Genomic DNA, 12,189 nt, shown 5'->3' with positions numbered 1-12,189 from the left:
TCCGCCTTTGCCTTCTCTAGGTCTCTACCTCCGGAAATAGTTGGTCCAGACCATGCCTCGCCTCAAACCTGGGATGGAGCCATGGTTTGATCCAAACAATCATAGCACCCCCGCATGGCACCTTCGTACCTGCTCTGTGCCTAGTCCTAGGTAGAGCTTGAACCTCAAATCTGGAGCTTTCAGTTGGAGTTTTCGCCTCATAGCTGGGGAGCTAGCTGGTGAGTCAGATTTTCACTACCTGCTCTTGGCTGGTTAATTGCAGATAAGAGTCACCAAGAGGTGGTCATGCCTGTACTCCTAGCTACTTACTTAGGAGACTGAGATCTGAGGATCATGGTTCCAAGTCAGCTCGGGAAGGAAAGACCATCAGACTCTTATCTTTAACGAACCCTCAAAAAGCCTGAAGTAAAGCTGTGACTCAAGTGATAGTGCACTAGCCTGGAGCACAAAACCTCAAGGGCAGAGCCCAGGTCCTGAATTCAAGCCTAGGACCTACACACACACACACACACACACACACACACACACACACACACACACACACACACACACACACACACACACACACACACACACACACACACACACACACACACACACACACGAATATGATTTAAGATAAACTCCTAAGTCCTTGAGGATAAACTTGTTAAATGACACTAATAATATTTGCCTTCCTTCTCAGAGATGGAAGCCCCTCAGGTTCTTTGGCAATAAATATTTAGCACAGCACAAGAACAACGACAGCTTCTTCGTGGAAACATTGCAAACACAAAGGTGTAATTACATCTGCTGTAGACAACCGCAGAGTGCAGGTCTCTGTGAGTCATTCTGGCTTTGCTCAAGCTCAGCATCTTGGGGAGTCAGTGTTTAAAGGAAACATCTGAATGGCATTTAGAATGGATATGAAGGCCATCACCTGAGCATGTGGTATACACACTCCAGGAGCTCTGATGGAGGAGACAGAACAAATACAGGAAATATATTTGGTATAGATCAAATAACACTTAGTCACCCTTGATATATTCCTTTTTTTAAGAGTCCAGAAAAAGAAAGAGAGGGGCTGGGAAGATGGCTCAGGGGTAGAGCGCTTGCCTTGCATGCCTGTGGCCCTGGGTTCAATTCCTCAGCACCACATAAGAAAAAAGCTGGAAGTGGCGCTGTGGCTCAAGTGGTAGGGCACTAGCCTTGAGCTGAAGAGCTGAGGGACAGTGCTCAGGCCCAGAGTTCAGGCTCCACAACTGGACCAAAAAAAGAAAAAAAAAGAAAAAGAAAGAGAGAAAGAAAAGAAAAGAAGAAAGAAAGGAGAGGAAAGAAAAGTCCATCTAGGCACCAGTGGCTCACACCTGTGATCCTAGCTACTCAGGAGGTTGAGATCTGAGGATTGTGGTTTGAAGCCAGCCCAGACAGGAAAGACCTGAGACTCTTATCTTCAATTAACTACCAAAAAAAAAGCCAGAGGTGGAGCTGTGGCTCAAGTGGTAGAGCTTTAGCCTTGAGCAAATATGCTCAAGGACAGTACTCAGGTCCTGATCAAGCCTCAGAACCAGCACCAACCAAAAAGAAAGGAAGAAAAAAAGGAAGGAAAGAAAGAGAAAGAAAAAGAAAGAAAGGAAGGTGGAAAGAAATGAGGCTTAATGGTAGAGTGTTTGCCTAGCACACATGAAGCCCTGGGTTCAATTCCTCAGTACCACAAAAACAGAAAATCTGGAAGTGGTGCTCAAGTGGTATAGTACTACCTTGAGCAAAAGAAACTTAGTATCCAGCCCTGAGTTCAAGCCCCAGGATTGGCAAAAAGAAGAAAGAAGAAGAAGAATTAGGGCAGGCAGGCCAGGTCCTAGTGACTCACAGCTGTAATTCTAACTACCCAGGAGGCTGAGATCTGAGGATCTTGGTTCGAAGCCAGTCTGAGGAAGAAAGTCTGTGAAACTCTTATCTCTAATTAATCACCAAAGAGCCAGTAGTAGAACTCGGACTCAAAAAGTAGAGCTTGAGCCTTGAGCAAAAATGCTAAGGGACAGAGCACAAGTCCTGAGTTAAATCCCTAGTACACACACATTCAAAGCAACTGATTTTCCTTGGATTATTGTTTATATTCTAATTTGCATGTGCATATTATGCTTCTGGGTCTTGAATTTAGATTTTGTGCTAAATGCTAATGCTTTACCACTTGAGCTACAGCTCCACTTCCAGCTTTTTTGGTGCTAAAGAGATTCCTAAGCCAGGTGCTGGTTTATGTCCAATAAACCACCAGAAAACCGGAAGTGGAGCTGTGCCTCAGAGTAGTAGAGTGCTAGCCTTGAGCAGAAAAGCTCAAGGACAGCTCCCATGTTCTGAGTTCAAGCCCTAAGACCAACAAAAGAAAATAAACAAGAGACCTTTGGACTTTCCTTCCAGGACTAGCTTTGGACCACAATCCTCAGATATTAGCTTCCTGAATAGCTAGGATTACATGTGTGAGCCACCACATCTAGCTCTCATTTTTAGGCATAGTCATACTATATTCAAACTCAAAACTATGGTACTGTGGGGGATGCTAGGAAAGCACCCTGCCCCTGAGCTATATCCACATCCCTTATTGAGCTATTTTTCTTTTTTTTGGGTCCGGTCGTGGGGCCTGAACTCTGGGCCTGGGCGCTGTCCCTCAGCTCTTCAGCTCAAGGCTAGTGCTCTACCACTTGAGCCACAGCGCCACTTCCGGCTTTTTTCTTTTTGCTTATGTGGTGCTAAGGAATCGAACCCAGGGCCTCAGGCATGCAAGGCAAGCGCTCTACCACTGAGCCACCTTCCCAGCCCCCCCTTTTTTTTTAACTGTATTTTTTTTGTCTTTTCTTTTTTGGTACTGGGGATCGGACCCAGGACGTTGCACTTGCTAGGCAAGCGCTTTGCCACTGAGCTACATCCCAGCCCAAGAAATACATTCTGATTAACCTCACCCCCTCTGTCATTTTCCCTCATTTACTCCCCATTCTTAAAACAGTTTCAACAGGTATCATCGTTCTATTGTCTTACATGAATATAAGCTACCTTGGCCATATTTATTCTCATTCACCTTCTTTGTTAGCAGTGATGTTTTGTTTTAAGACGGGCGCCAGTGGCTCACACCTGTAATCCTAGCTACTCAGGAGGCTGAAATCTGAGGGTCACAGTTCCAAGCCAGCCTGGGCAGGAACATCTGCCAGACTGTTATCTCCAGTTAACCACCAGAAAACCAAAAGTAGTGCTGTGGCTGAAATGGTAGAGCGCTAGCCTTGAACTGAAGAGCTGAGGGACAGTGCCCAGGCCCTGAGTTCAAGACCCATGACCAACAAAAAATTTAAAAAGAAATGTAATCCTTACCTTACCTATGTAACTGTAAGCCCCTGATCATACCTTTTGCAATATTTTTTTAAAGTTTGTGTATTGTTAGCAAAAGGAACTCCCTTCTCATAGCTTAGTCCACTCCTTCTCTTCTCCACAGCTTAGCATGCTCCCTTCCTAGGTAACACTAGGCCCATCTAGTAAAGGCAGTAAGTAATCAACTTCCAACCCCCCTTTACCTTGGGATGGCACTCCTCTGGGGCGGCTACCACCATATAAGGCAACAAGAGCCCCTTCAGGTCTGGGCAGCTGCAGGACCCTTATCTACTATTTAGACAGCAGCCATAAATCCTAGTCCTCCATGAAGCCCCTGGCCGACATATCCACACCAGGGTCTCTGCCTCCTAACCCCTTCTAGCCCCTCCTAAGCCTCCTAGGTTATATTGGTCACAATAGCCGGTGTTTCGGGGCTGGGAAGTTGGCTCAGTGGTAGAGCGCTTGCCTTGCATGCCTGAGGCCCTGGGTTCGATTCCTCAGCACCACATAAGAAAAAAGCCGGAAGTGGCGCTGTGGCTCAAGTGGTAGAGCGCTAGCCTTGAGCTGAAGAGCTGAGGGACAGCGCCCAGGCCCAGAGTTCAGGCCCCACGACGGGACCCAAAAAAAAAAAAAAAAGACAATAGCCGGTGTTTCTTCTCACTTCTCCCTTGTGAGAAGGAGTCTTGCCGGCCCCCTTTCCTGGCAATAAACCTTTCTTTGTTCTCTGTACCTGGATGTCTGCGTGGTTCTCTGGCAAAGTCTAATAATCTTTCGTGTACTACAACAACAAAAGTTTTCATATGCTTTGTTTTGCCTGCAGAACCACTATCTACCAGCAGGTGGAGTGTTGGCCAGAGAGCTGCACAAAGATGAAGCTGTTCCTAGTAGCAGAAGGAAAAGGGAAATGGACCTGTGGATGGTCTACCCCTCTTCATACAAGGGTCTCAGAAGAAAGGTGCAGCCACTGCCTTCTGGCTGAAAAACTGGGAGGGAAAAAGAATGCAGGTGAAAACCTGGGAGAAACTTGCCAAGATTCTACTTTACGTTCAGTAGTGGAGAGGCAGCAATAGCAGGAAGGGGAATAGTGTGGAAAGGAGGAGAGGAAGAGAGAAGGCGGTGGGAGAGCCGAGGCCAGGCCTTGAAAGAGAAAGTGATTAGTGACAGAGTCTCTAGGAGTCAGTCAGTGACTTCACAATTTGAAGTACTAGGTTCCTGAAAATGGGAAAGAAATACAGGGCTTCAGGAGTTTTTATGTTTTGTTTTGTGTTTTTGTTTTTTTTGTTGTTTTTTTGCTGGTCATGGGGCCTGAACTCTGGGCCTGGGCACTGTTCCTCAGCTCTTCACCTCAAGGCTAGCTCTCTACCACTTGAGCAACGGCGCCACTTCCGGCTTTTTCTGAGTAGTTTATCGGAAATAAGAGTCTCATGGAGGGGCTGGGAAGGTGGCTCAGTGGTAGAGTGCTTGCCTTGCATGCATAAGGCCCTGGGTTTGTTTCCTCAGCACCACATAAGCAGAAAAAGCTGGAAGTGGCACTGTGGCTCAAGTGGTAGAGCACTAACCTTGAGCTGAAATGCTCAGGGACAGCGCCTAGGCATAGAGTTCAAGCCCTATGACCAACAACAACAACAAAAAAGAAGTGTGGACTTTTCTGCCCAGGCTGGCTTTGAACTGTGATCTTCAGATCTCAGCCTTTTGAGTAGCTAGGTTTACAGGCGTGAGTCACTTACAGCAGGCAGCTTCAAGGATTTTGTTTTTGTTTTGTTTCTGTCAGTTATGGGGCTTGAAATCTGGGCCTGGGCGCTGTCCCTGAGCTTTCAGCTCAAGGTCAGCTGTCTACCACTTGAGCCACAGCACCACTTCCAGTTTTCTGGTGGTTAATTGGAGATAAGAGACTCATGGACTTTCCTACCTGGGCTGGCTTTCAACTGTGATCCTCAGATCTCAGCATTGAGTATCAAGGATTTTATAGGGGTTATATTCATGTATATTTTGGAGTTTAGTTAAGAAATATGAAATACCGGGCTGGGAAGGTGGCTCAGTGGTAGAGCACTTGCCTTGCATGCCAGAGGCCCTGGGTTCGATTCCTCAACACCATATAAGCAAAAAGAAAAAAGCCAGAAGTGGCACTATGGCTCAAGTGGTAGAGCGCTAGCCTTGAGCTGAAGAGCTGAGGGACAGCGCCCAGGCCCAGAGTTCAGGCCCCATGACCAGACCCCCCCCAAAAAAAAAAAGAAAGAAAAAAGAAATATGAAATACCTTATGTGGGTGCCACAGCTGTTTTCTTTTTTCTTTCTCACCCCCCCCCTTCTAGCCCCCTTTCTGTTTCTCTTGGTGGGAGTCTCACTATATTTATTTTTCCTTTTTGATCATGGGGCTTGAACTGGGGCTCTGGGTGCTGTCTTTGAGCTCTTTTGCCAAGGGTTGAGCTCTATCACTTTGAGCCACAGCACCCCTTCCTGTTTTCTCATGGTTAATTTGAGATAGGAGTCTCATGAACTTTCCTTTCCCTGGTGGGCTTTGAACTGCAATCCTCAGATCTTGGCCTCCTGAGTAGCTAGGATTATAGGCATGAGACACCTGTGCCAGCACCAGGCTCACCTTTCTGTTTTTGAGGAGAGTCTTTGAACTCTGCCAGGTGTTGAGTCTCATACAATCAAGGGGACTGTGTTTACATTGGGATAACAGGTTCTGGGGAGTATGGTCCCAGGCAGGTGTGGTTTAACTGCCTAAACAGGATGTTTGCCCTTAGTTTGTTTTCTGTACTTTTCCCTGGTCACTTCACTAAGAAGTGACATCTATCCTTAGTGAAGTAACATTTCTACAAAGGCACTTTGTTTAAAAAAAACAAAACAAAAAAAAAACCACCCAATTTTGAATAGTTTTCATCTACTAGAAGAACAAAATTAACCTAGCTTCCTAGAACACAATTTTTTTGGATCGGTCCTGAGACTTGAACTCAGGCCCTGGGCACTGTTCCTGAGCTTTTTTTTTTTTCTTTCTCAAGACTAGTGCTCCATCACTTGAACCACAGCTCCACTCCCAATTTTTTTTTGTTTGTCGTGGGGCTTGAGCTTGGACCTGGGCACTGTCCCTCAGTTCTTCAGCTAAAGGCGAGCTCTCTATCACTTCAGCCACAGTGCCACTTCTGGTTTTTTGTTGGTTTATTGGAGATAAGAGTCTCACAGACTTTCCTGCTGGGGCTGGCTTTGAATCACAATGTTCAGCTCTCAGCCTCTTGAGCAGCTAGGATTACAGGCATGAGCCACTGGCCCCTGGCACTCCCAACCTTTTTTATTGGTTTAATTGGAGGCCAAGATCTGAGGATCAAGTTTTGAAACCAGCCTAGGCAGGAAAGTCTGAAGCTTTTATCTCCAATTTTTAAAAAAATCTGAATTTTGCCATGCTCCAGTGTCTCACACTTGTAATCCTTGCTACTCAGGAGGCTGAGATCTGAAGATCACAGTTTAAAGCCAGCCCAGGTAGGAAAGTCCATGAGTCTCTTTCCCCAGCCCTCCATGAAACTCTTATCTCCAATAAACCACCAGAAAACCAGAAGTGGTACTGTAGCTCAATGGGTAGAGAACTTAACTTGAGCCAAAGAGTTCAAGGACAGCACCGGAGCCCAAAGTTCAAGCCCCATGACTGACAAAAAAGAAAAAAAGAAAAGAAAAAAAAGAAAAAGAAAATAAAGCAACAAAGAAAAAAAAAACTCGTTTACATTTGCTGAAGTTCATTTCAATACATATTCTTTTTTTTTTTTTTGGGGGGGTTGGTCGTGGTGCTTGAACTCTGAGAGGCTTAGGCGCTGTTCCTGTACTCTTCAGCTCAAGGCCAGCACTCTACTGCTTGAGCCACAGCACCACTTCCAGTTTTCTAGTGGTTTATTGGAGGTAAGAGTCTCACCGAGTTTCCTGCCCGGGCTGGCTTTGAACCACGATCCTCAGATCTCAGCCTCCTGAGTAGCTTTGATTACAGGTGTGAGCCACTGGTGCCCGGCTCAATACATATTCTTTTATATTGGCAGAGCTCAGGGACAGCGCCCAGGCCCAGAGTTCAAGCTCCACAACCATCAAAAAATAAAAAATAAATTAAAAAAACAATAAATTCATATTCTTTTATATGATCAAATGCACATAGGCATTGCACCTTTGGAGAATGGGATTCTTGTCCACCAAGATCTGCCTCTAATATCACTTTGTGAAAATTTCTTGACCATCCAAATATCAGGCAGGTCTCCTGATCCCTGGTGACAGAAACCCCACTGTAGTTTCCTGTATCTTTCAGCTTGCTCCTGCACCTGTTCAGTCTTCCTGTCTTAGGAACAGCAATTCCATCCTTCCAGCTGCTTAGGCCACAGACCTCAGACTCACCTTTGACCTCCCTTTTCAGCCAATCTGAAGGCAAATCAAGTTGTCTGATGATCTATGGGAATCTGATCCATTCTCACTGCATTGCCCATACTAGGCCGAGGGACTATCATCTCACAATAGCTTGCAGCTGGCCCCTAATTTCTATCCTTGCCACTTAGAGTCAACTTCTTGCCCAGCAGAGGGTTGATGCTTTTAATTTTAAAAGGAGTCCAATCTTGTCACTGTGCTTATCCATCCCATTTAGAAGAAAAGCCAAAGTCATTTTTTAAAAAGTCTGTAGAGCCCTCTGTGTAATATGATTCTGTTTTCTCGCTGACCTCTGGTAACATTTTTTTTATCATGTTCCTTTCTAACCACATACTTGTCTCCTTGATTTTCCTTGAATATAGCAGGCATGTTTATACTTCAAAGCCTTGTACCCACTCTCTCTTCTTGGACTACTCTTTTTAGATACAGCCAGAGCTCCACTATCATCTTTGTGCAATATTCCCTGACAAACCTATTTCAGATTGTAACAAATTTCCATCACATTCCTTGCCAGTTCATTGTTCTCCATACACCAGATCATGTACTACATATGCTATGTATTTATAGTGTATATCTATCTATCTATAGTATATTATATATAGTATATATAGTATATTATACTATATATACTACAATGTGTTCAATTTATTTCACTTAAGTCAAATTAAGATTCCTTTTCCAAGCCAGGAACTGGTGGTTCAAGCCTGTAATCCTAGCTACTCAGGATGCTGAGCTCTGAGGATCATGGTTCAAAGCCAGCCCAAGCAGGAAAGTCTGCGAGACTCCTATCTCCAATTAACCACCAGAAAACCAGAAGTGGTATTGTGGCTCAAGTGGTAGAGCACCAGCCTTGAGCTGAAGAGCTGAGGGATAGCAATGAGGCCGAGGGTTCAAGCTCCACAACTGGCCCCCCCAATAAAGAAGGGTTGATGCTGAGAATGTGGCTTAGTAGTAGAGTAAAGCATGCATGAAGCCTTGGGTTTGATTCCTCAGGACCACATACAGAAAAAAAAAGATGGCTGTGGCCCACGTGGTAGAGTGCTAACCTTGCCCTTAAGAGCTCAGGGACAGTGCCCAGGCCCAGAGTTCAAGCCCCACAACTGACTGAAAAAAAATTTAGTTTGAGGCTCAAGGACAGTGCCTAGGACCTGAGTTCAAGCTCCAGGACCAGCAGAAAAAAAATTGCTTTTCCATTTGTTTCTTTTCTAAAGTGATATAAATTCTCAGCAAGTGTTCCTTCTCTTTCCTTCCTTTCTATCTCTTTATCTCTTGCTCTTCCTCCCACCTTCTCTTTCTTCCTTCTTCTTCTTCTTTTTTTTTTTTTTTGGGTCCGGTCATGGGGCTTGAACTCTGGGCCTGGGCACTGTCCCTCAGCTCTTCAGCTCAAGCCTAGCGCTCTACCCCTTGAGCCACAGCGCCACTTCCGGCTTTTTTCTTTTTTGCTTATGTGGTGCTGAGGAATAGAACCCAGGGCCTCAGGCATGCAAGGCAAGCGCTCTACCACTAAGCCACTTTCCCAGCCCTCTTCCTTCTTCTTTCTGGTTCTTTTTTTTTTTTCTTTCTTTTTTCCAGTCTTGGGCTTGACCTCAGGGCCTGGGCACTGTCCCTGAGCTGCTTTTGATTCAGGCTATCACTTTATTACTAAGCCATATTCCCAGCCCTGGTTCTTTCCTTTTCTGTGACTCTCTCTGTCTCTGTCATTTCTTTCATGTTGGGTATCAAACTCAGGGCTTTACATATAGGCCAGGCAAGTCCTCTATCACTTAGCTACATCCCCACCATTTTTTTTCTTATTTATGGTAGAAATTATGTATAACTTGAATTTTTAGGTATATAATCTTGCATATCTATTATCATCATTTCCTAGTTCCAAAACCCTTTCATTACCTCAACCAGAAATTCAGTACCTATTAAAGGAACTCCTCACTCCCCTTCCTCCAGACCCTAGCAACTTCCAGTCTTTCTTTCTTTCTTTTCTTTTCTTTCTTTTCTTTCTCTCTTTATTTCTCTTTCTTCTTTCCTTCTTTCTCTCTTTCTCTCTTTCTGTCTTTTTTTTATTTTTATTTTTTTGGTTCCAGTCCTGGGGCCTGAACTCTGGGCCTGGGCGCTGTCCCTCAGCCCTTCAGCTCAAGGCTAGTGCTCTACCACTTGAGCCACAGCGCCACTTCCATGGATGTGTATTTTCTTTTACCTCCATTGTTGCCTTCTCTGAAAATCTTTGTCACAAACACTGGATTAGGCCACAGAACTGGAATGTTTAAAGATTAGGATCTCCTTTGGACTAAACCAGGCTCAAACTAGTAGGACTCAAGGTGGTTCCACAATGAGAAACAAAAACAAAGGAAAACTGTTAGTAAAAAAAAAAAAAAAAAAAAAGCCAGGTGCCTGTGGCTCACACCTGTAACCCTAGCTACTCAGGAGGCTGAGATCTGAGGATTGAGGTTCAAAGTCAACCGGTGCAGGAAACTCCGTGAGACTCTTACCTCCAATAAATCACCAGAAAACTGGAAGTGGCGCTGTGGCTCAAGTGGTAGAATGCTAGCCTTGAGCTGAAGAGCTGGGGACAGCATCCAGAGTTCAAGCCCCACGACCGACCAAAAAAAAAACAAAACAAAACAAAACAAAAATCCTAGGGGCTGGGAAGGTAGCTCCGTGGTAGAGTGCTTGCCTTGTATGCCTGAGGCCCTGAGTTCGATTCCTCAGAACCACATAAACAAAAAGAAAAAAAGCTGGAAGTGGCACTGTGGCTCAAGTGGTAGAGCACTAGCCTTGAGCTGAAGAGCTGAGGGACAGTGCCCAGGCCCAGAGTTCAGGCCCCACGACCAGACACCCCCCCCCCCCGAAAAAAATCCTAGCTAGAGCCGGGTACCAGTGGCTCAATGCCTGTATTCTTAGCTACTCAGGAAGCTGAGATCTGATGATCGTAGTTCAAAGCCAGCCTGGGCAGGAAAGTCCATGAGACTCTTATCTCCAATTAACCACCAGCAAACTGGAAGTGGCGCTGTGGTTCAAGTGGTAGACCACTAGCCTTGAGCTGACGAGAGGGGCGGTCAAGGCCCAGAGTTAAAGCCCCATGACCAACACCAACAAAAAGAACCAACCTAGCTAGCTGCCAATGGCTCTCACCTGTTAGCCTAGCTACTCAGGAAACAGATCTGAGGATCATGGTTCCAAGCCAGCCCAGGCACCAAAGTCTGTGAAACTCTTTTTTTTTTTTTTTTTTTGTCAGCCATGGTGCTTGAACTCTGGGCCTGGGCGCTGTCCCTCAACTCTTCACTCAAAGCGAGCGCTCTACCACTTGAGCTACAGTGCCACTTCCAGTTTTCTGGTGGTTTATTGGAGGTAGGAGTCTCACAGTCTCTCCTGCCCGGGCTGGCTTTGAACCGCGATCCTCATATCTCAGCCTCCTGAGTAGCTAGGATTACAGGCGTGAGCCACCAGTGCCCAGCTCTGTGAAACTCTTATCTCCAATTAAGTACCAAAAAGCCAGAAGTGGAGCTGTGGCTCAAGTGGTAGAGCACTAGCCTTGAACAAAAAAAATCTCAGGGTTGGCGTCCTGGCCCTAACTTCAAGTCCTAGGAGCAACACACACACACACACACACACACACACACACACACACACACACACACACACACAGAGTCAATTTTAGTTGGGTACTAGGAGCAACACACACACACACACACACACACACACACACACACACACAGAGTCAATTTTAGCTGGGTACTGGTTGCTCATGCCTGAAAGTTCTGTAAGTTTAGCTGTTCAGGAGGCTGAGATCTGAGGATCACTGTTCAAAGCCACACCAGGCAGGAAAGTCCATGAGACTCCTATTAAACATCAGAAGACTGGAAGTAGAACTGTGGCTCAAAGTGGTAGAGCGATACCCTTGAGCTAAAGAGCTCAAAGATAATACCTAGGCCCTAAGTTCAAGCCCCAGGACCAACCAAAAAACAAAACAAAACAAAACAAACCACTTCTACTAAACATCTAGACTCTTTACCAGAGCCCGCAGATACCTGAGGGATTCAAATGAGATATAAAAGCTTAGCATTATGCTCTCTATCTGTCTCAACCTCAGCTCACATTCTGCTCAGCTCTGCAGGCAGACATGTTGATCATTGCTTATTTTTGGTCCTAGATTTTAGTTCAAGGTTAACTTGCCCTATTGCCCATTATAGGGGACACGTGTTTCTCTACATTGCCCTGTGATCATCTTGAAGCTCAAGTGCCGAAGTCCTTCAGTCTTAGGACAAGGTCAGGATGTTTGTGAGATGTTGGCGTCAGCAGTAGGTAATTCAGTGGCTTCTGACATGGTTTCCAAGTGACGTGACCACCGCCTGCCTATGAGGCTCAAGGCCAGGCCTCCTGTGCACAGAACAGCTTTGGAAAATGTGTCCATGACTAACCAATAGTTACCAAACTTTAGTTCTCCCAAGAAAGCAATAAAGGC

Source organism: Dipodomys merriami, unplaced genomic scaffold (genome assembly GCF_024711535.1).
Source record: "Dipodomys merriami isolate MVZ:Mamm:240054 unplaced genomic scaffold, mDipMer1.0.p SCAF_7, whole genome shotgun sequence".
NCBI lineage: Eukaryota > Metazoa > Chordata > Mammalia > Rodentia > Heteromyidae > Dipodomys > Dipodomys merriami.
This window is presented reverse-complemented; position numbering follows the sequence as displayed.